General features: G+C 43.0%; 1 long non-coding RNA gene across 1 annotated transcript; it reads right to left on the reverse strand.

Annotated features, from left to right (window-relative positions):
• Positions 1-1,432: 1,432 nt before the first annotated feature.
• Positions 1,433-6,615, reverse strand: LOC135281284 (uncharacterized). The gene is made up of 4 exons (XR_010347980.1): positions 6,504-6,615; positions 5,254-5,425; positions 1,672-1,818; positions 1,433-1,557 (listed from the first exon to the last, which is right to left on the reverse strand). It is a non-coding gene; the product is annotated as an uncharacterized LOC135281284 (long non-coding RNA).
• Between the last annotated feature and the right edge of the window lie 386 nt (positions 6,616-7,001).

The raw sequence follows: 7,001 nt of genomic DNA on the forward strand, positions 1-7,001 counted from the left end.
GTTAGCCTGATTCTCTATCCTCATTGAAGCTTAAAGATAAATATTCCACCTTTCAGTACAGCAACAGCAGAAGAGTGCAAGCATGGACTGATGTTGCCAGCAGGATTATAAAACAAGTAAAGCCTGTCTAAAAAGTGTGTCCTGCCACAGAGCTGTTGGCTGTTGTTAGCTGTTGTAGCTAACTAACATTGAACCAAGTCAGTTGTGTTTCCTGTGTCCTCCATCTCAGCAGGAGCTCCTTACTCAGCACTCTGTAAGGCTCTAACACCCAGCACGGGCACTGACTCATCCCTCTCAATCCCTCTGGGTGCCTTGGACTCCAAAATGAAGCTGCAGTAATGCTGAGCTCTTCTGCCCAGCTCAGCAAGCCCAAACACTGTTGCTTTTTATAGTGCCCTTCAGCTAAGTTATGATTATTTCTTAGCCCATCTTGAAAAGAGGGTCTCTCTTCCTCAGTACAGATAGAAGGGAAAACACAGCTGTGGGGCATTGAAGAGCCCACTGCATGACCAGGACCCATCCTCACACTTGGGCCAAGGAGAGGCAGGTCTCCAAGTCACTATGGCCACATCACCAGGCTCAGGAAGATAAAAATAATCAGTAATGTGGGCTCTGCAAAGCAGGATATCCCCCATGATAGGAATTTATTTGCGAGTTTGAAGGTGGTAACAGCTGAAGGTGTCAAGTTGTTCCAGCTAGTCTATTCCTCCTGCTGAATCACAAAGTTGAAAAGGACAGGCTACACTGAAATCTCCCTAATGAAAAGCTAAATGCTCATAATGTGACCTGCTTCACCAGGAGAGCCTTTATGTCCTGATTACTGAGAAAGCATTAATTGCATTGGCTTTCACAGGCAAGGTGAAACTTTAATGGCTAATGAAGTGTGTACCAAACATTGGAAGAAAACTCCAAGGGACAGAATATCCCCTTGTACGTGTGAATGCTGCGACCTCCTGGGGAACTGACTCCTTTGGAGAGGTTGCCCCATGCTAGAAACAGCCTGGGGGCTTATATTGTTTGGAAGGGGCTGATATTGTTTGGAAGCCAATCTTTGGATTAATTGCAGTTTCATGTAGTCTGGTTTCCTTCTTCGCTTATCTTTGTGCCTCATCTTTATGTAATTTCTCAGTTTTATGTCCAGCCTGGAGTTTGTAACTCCAGCCTCTAGTTGTGACTGATGGTTTGGAAGGTTTCATGCACAGAATTCCATCTGTGCTTTATTAAAATCCTAAGTTTGATGGGAAAATAGTCACTAAGCCTCTAAGAACATAATGCTGGTTTTTCACGACAAGTGTTGATTGATCAGAAAATTGGTGCTCCTCACAATTTTTTACCTGCACTCCTGTGGTTTTAAAGGTCTGATTTAAAATTTTGCTTGCCTGTTTAAAAGCATAATGAAGTCTATAATTGTCTATTTTCTTCTAGGCATTTCTCAAGTGTTGATCTTCATTATTACTTTCCTTAGAAATACAGGAGAACATCCTTCTTCTGTCTTCGAAAAATACCTTCTTCTTTCCTCAAATAAGCATGAGCTATAATACTCAAAGTAATGTATTTCTGCAGAAAAAAATCATATGCTAGGAAAATAATTCAATAAGCAAAACAATTAATCACTACCACAATCTTCCCAGAATTTTTTCCAGCTGCTAATTACTATATTGCTGAACATACTTTAATTTGTTTCTGGAAAAAGTCCTGCAGGCTCCACTATTTGCAGTCAGCAGCAATCCTGTCCTTCAAATGCTCATCTCAACACAAGTGGAAATGTGATTTCTGGTCTCTTATCTCCTTACTTTCTGGTCAGGTTAATGAAATCCTCTGGTCAAATCAAAGACAAAGCTGTCAAACATAAGTTGTCTTAAGAAAAAAAAAAATATATTTTCTTCTTTAAGAGAAAATATAAAATAGCCTAAAAAAATAAATATTCCTATAATTTGATGTTATGCTGTACATAAAGGTACCTGTATTTGTAATTTTGAGAAAACAATAATGTAAAACGAACCTTACATGAAAGTTCTGCTTAGGTTAAATATCTGTAATCCAATGAGATCAAAAAGAAATCAACAGTTTGTATTTTGGAAAGAAAGAATTCATGAGGATTTATGTAACACTCATATTTCAACAACTTCATCATAATTGTCCCAGCATTAAATTTTAGCTGTTTTTCCTACAAAGTGTGGAAAGTACTTCTTAGTTAAACAGCAGATTTTTTTTCTTTGTTTAATAACAAATAAATTAGGAGGAAGCTTTTGTTTTCCATCGGCTTGACAATTATGTCACTGTTTTGCTGGAAATAAGAGCAGTTGGCATTTTCTTCATGCCAATATATGCGTGTGTGAGTTGAATTGTCTCTGAACTATGAGCAATAACAAGCTAATTCTTGTACCAGAAACCAATTAATGATTGCTCTGCAGCCAGGTTATTCCCAGAGGTGGGAGCCCCATCACAGAGCCATGTGGCAGCTGCAGCTTCTGCACAATGGAAAATAATCTCTGAGTGACTGCTTAGCCCGTTTAAGGAGAAGAGACTTGTCCTCTTGGAAATAAACCACCTCATTTTATTAAAAAGAACCCTCTTCTAGCCAAAGGGGGAAAAAATCAAAATAGAGAGTGCAATGAAAAGATTGTAAATTGATTATTTGATTTGAGGGATTTGAGAGGTAAGACAACTTAGCATCCTCGTGCAAATCACTTTTTTGGCAGCTTTCTCTGTCGGTTAGAGACTCAAAAACTTTCTGTGAATTTGGATTTACAAGATCAGCACAAAACTGAATATTCCTAGAAGCACAAAACCCATTGAGGTACTGGAGAAAAGCACTGCAAACACCCAAATGTGCAACCATCATCTCCTACCTCTTCAGCAATGTCACTCAGTTACATAAACATGCCATGCACACTGAATTTCACATCCCCAGTGCCACTTGAAGCAAGCCATAACATTTCCCAGCCAAATATATACACGACTCCAATATGCATATACATACAACTCCAGTACACAGCTAATGAGATGCAATTATTCACAGCTGATAAGACTCTTGTTCTAAAGCCCTCTACATGAAAGCAAGAAAAATTTGAGTTGCAGAGAGACTTTTCCCTTTCATCAGTACTGTCAATTAGAATTCCAACATTATGTAAGAAACAGGAGAAATCAGCTCTGATCTGGCTAAAGGTTAATAAATGCAGCAGTTCAGGGAACTGGAGCAGAAGAATACTAATGGCTCCTGCACCTGGAACACAGCTTCCCTCTTCATCCTAATTAACTTCTCCCCCATCAGAGCATTTGTGCCCAATGCATTTATGAAATAATGCAGGTCTTGGGCTTCAATCAGTCAAGTATAAGTCAAATAGGGGAAAAAGGGTGTTAGAAAAGAGTGACCCTATTATCATTAGTTATTTGGCATAAAATAATATTGACAGCTCTTTTGCTTTGCCATCCCCATTAGCAAAACCCAACCATGAGTATTTTCCTCTGGATTAACTTATAAATATATTTGCTAATTTTCCTGTGTTTGTATTTTCATGGTTTTTTGTAAGTATTCTAACTTCTTGTTGTGCACCAACAGGTAATGAAAGATCTGCAGCAATGCTGTGTTTCTTGTGAAACTATATTTTCAAAACATGCAAAAAAGCTAAACTCAATCAAAATTCTACAAGGAGATTTCCTGCCACTGCAGTGGTCAGGAATACACACTGTACATTAAATGTCTGATGGGAAAGGCTAGGGAGAGACCCAAGGAGTGATGAGCTGCTCATCTCTCACCGTGCCCTCAGCCCGTGCTACAAATTACACGCAAGACATGCAGAGGATGAAACACAGCTCCTTTTACCTGTCAGAGAGTCCTCCCTGGGATCACCAGTGCCACGGGGCTGACTGTGACACTTAATCAACCACCTGCTTTTTGTCAGGTTCGTGGCATCAGAGAGAGGCAAAATAAACTCATCAGAGATGTTCAGACATTTCTCTCGTGAAATCTGCCACATCGTTTCCTCATTCTTATTTTGGGTCTTTAGCTCTACAAATATTGACTCTCCAGAGCAAATCCAGCTCTTTTGGCTGACCACCAGCTCTGGGAGACACAGTCTCCATCAGCAGCTGCATATTTAATGATTCTAGTGATTTTTGGAATATATGCAGAGGTAGAAATTCTACTGGTATAACCAAAAGTGTTTAAGGTTAGAAACAGCAGATGAGAGGTCAGAGGGGAAGTCAGTGGTAAGAGTCTGTAAACTGCTTTTCTGCCAGCACTGTCAAAGTGTGTGAGATGGTGCCCTTCAAACCTTGCAACTCTGGGGGCAGGAGCCCCCACTCCCTGCCCTCCCTGCCCTCTGGGGCTGCCCCACACCACGCCAAGGTGGGGCTGGGGATGAGGCATCACCTTCCAGCCTCTCAAGCCTCGTCTAAAATGCCTGCACTGGGGGTAGGACTCTTATTTTCTTGGTCTACTTTGCTTTTGCAGGACAGGGAATCCATTCATGCAGCAGTGGGAGGAGGAATTTATTTTTTTTAATAAGATAAAAGAGAGCACTGACTGCTGCCAGAAGGAAATCATGCAGAGCAGGCCTGCAGCAGCAGCTGGTGCAGCTGCCAGCATCCCCTGGCTGCTCTCAGACAAAAGTCCTTCTCCTGAGGACTGAGGAGCTGCCTCCTCCTGTGAAGGGGCTCCTGCCAGCACAGGAAGCTGATTCCAGGGGCAGAGGTACACAAAAACCAGAATTCAGCACATCTCAGGCATATTTACTCTCACTAAGGCTATGGCAGGAGGTCTGAAAGTGGGGCAGTAAACAGGATCCTGGCTAAGAAAAATACAGACCTTCACCCAGTTCATAGATATTGGTGTGGATCTCCTGAGCAAACAAATATTTACCTCTCTAGTAATTGTTTATATATATCTGCAACATGGAAAAACAGCTGTGGGTAGGGGCTCTCAGGAACAACTTCTGCCTCTTGTGAGGACATACTAAATGTTTTTGCCCTGCAAATGTTTGTGTTAAACCTCTGGAGAGGCTTATGTTGTTAACATGTGAGCTATAAAGCTTTAACTCTAAATACCTGGTGCTCCTAGGACATTTGGCCAAAGTTTTGCAAGCCTGTGGCCAGTGCTGTGTAGAACCAAACTTTACCAGTGGCTGAGGTCAGAGCCCAGACCAATGACACACCATCTGGAGCAGGCAGAGGTGTTTCAAACATGCACTAAAAATATTTCCCTTTATTCTTGATTGAAAAAAAAACCAAACACCTCCTACCTATATTTACCTGATGATGTCAGCTCATGACCTGGCCCACCCAGCAGCTGTCTCTGTACCTGAGGTCCTCAGTTGTTATTCCTTTGTACCTACTTCCAGGCACGTGGTGAGACAAAATCACACACAAAAGTTTACTCCTTGCCGTGAAATTAGTCACTGCTGTCCCCGGCACAGATTCTTCCCTGCAACATAATACAAAGGAATAATACAAAGGAAAGATTAATTAAATTTTGTGGAACTGTGGCTCAGGTATCTCACTAGGGACTTGTTTGCTACTTTTTATTTAAACTTGCATTAGTTTTCGTTAAGCTACATTACTGGTTCTAGCCACTTTCCCTTTCTTGCACTCAGCATATCAACTTAGATGCTTTAAGGATTGCAAACAATGAAAGGTAATTAGCCCAAAAATACTCAATCCCTCCAGGAGTAACTTTTTCCATGGCATACCTCCTGCCAAAGGAAACCAGAAGCCCTGTGAGCTCTGAGGAGGAGGGCCAGGCTGTGAAATTCCTCTTGGAGGCACATATTCAGTCTCCAGAGTCAGTACAACATGCATCCCTCTGAGTGAGAAATCCCACCTCTCCCATGGTGGGAAGTGGTGAAGATTACACATACCACGACTTGCATGTTTGAGAAGCTCTGCAGACACTTTTTCATGCAGCTGGATGCAGCCAGGAGCTGTTGGGCTCCCAGAGTCTTTTCAGGCTGAGAAAACCTGGGCACCTGGTGCTCATGGCTGTGCCTCCCCCATGGCCACCTGAGGTGACGCCCATCACCTTGGCCAAAAACCTCCCTTGCCTGACCCACTGCTTGGGCTGCTCTGGCTCATACCCCTGTACTGCTGACCAGTGACCTCAGCAACTCTGACTGACTGGGATAAGAAATATCCGAGGAAAAGTAAAAAATAATTCCCTTTTAGCCTGAGTAGGGCCCATCTGGTTCATGCCAGAGTGCTTCTGTACATGGGCAGGTCAAACAGAAAATCTCTTCAGTCAAAACACAGTGGAAGTACAACTGTTCAGCCATGAACATGACACAGCCACTATGCTGCTTTTACAAAATTGATTGAATGTCTTGGAGCCCTTCAGGCTTTTACTGCAGTTTGAGGCCTTGATGGCAGATGTGTTTTCCATCCAACAGCCCAGAGGACAGGCCACGGCCCCTTGCACAAGCAAGCAAAAGGGCAAGGAAAGGTCTGATTAAAAGAAATACATAGTTTTATTTAGTTTTGTTTCCCTGTGAAGCCCTTTACCATCATACCCAGTTCTCTGGCAGGCTGCACAAGGGTTTGTGCCACAAGAGCAGGAGCTGAACTTCCCTGGATCAGGAAGGAGTCTCTCATCCTGCTGCTGCTCTTTGGGGTCACCCGAACCCCAGCTCCAAGAACACACTGTCTACCCTACTTTCTCCACTGTCTGAATTCTGCCCTCCCAGTTTCACCCATCTTCTGTTTTGGGCACAATTACCTACTACAGGAGTGAGTATGTGGCTCCTTCCCTTTTGGGACAGTTCATCCACCTCTTTCCATGCACCCAGGGCAGCCTCCCCAGGCAGGGCCCAGGAGTTCCTACCACGCCCAACTGGACAACTCCAAAGTGTGCCTTGAGTCCCAGCACTGTCTGAAAGGTTTTAGCTGGGAAGGCCTGGCCAGGGGGCAAGTGTTGGAAAGAAGGATCATAGATGAATGCTTGGGTTTGGCAGGAGCTTCTATCAACCTGCATTTTGGTGGGTGGGTTTATGTTATCTAACATAACTGAG

Source organism: Passer domesticus, chromosome 15 (assembly GCF_036417665.1).
Source record: "Passer domesticus isolate bPasDom1 chromosome 15, bPasDom1.hap1, whole genome shotgun sequence".
NCBI classification, from domain to species: Eukaryota; Metazoa; Chordata; class Aves; order Passeriformes; family Passeridae; genus Passer; species Passer domesticus.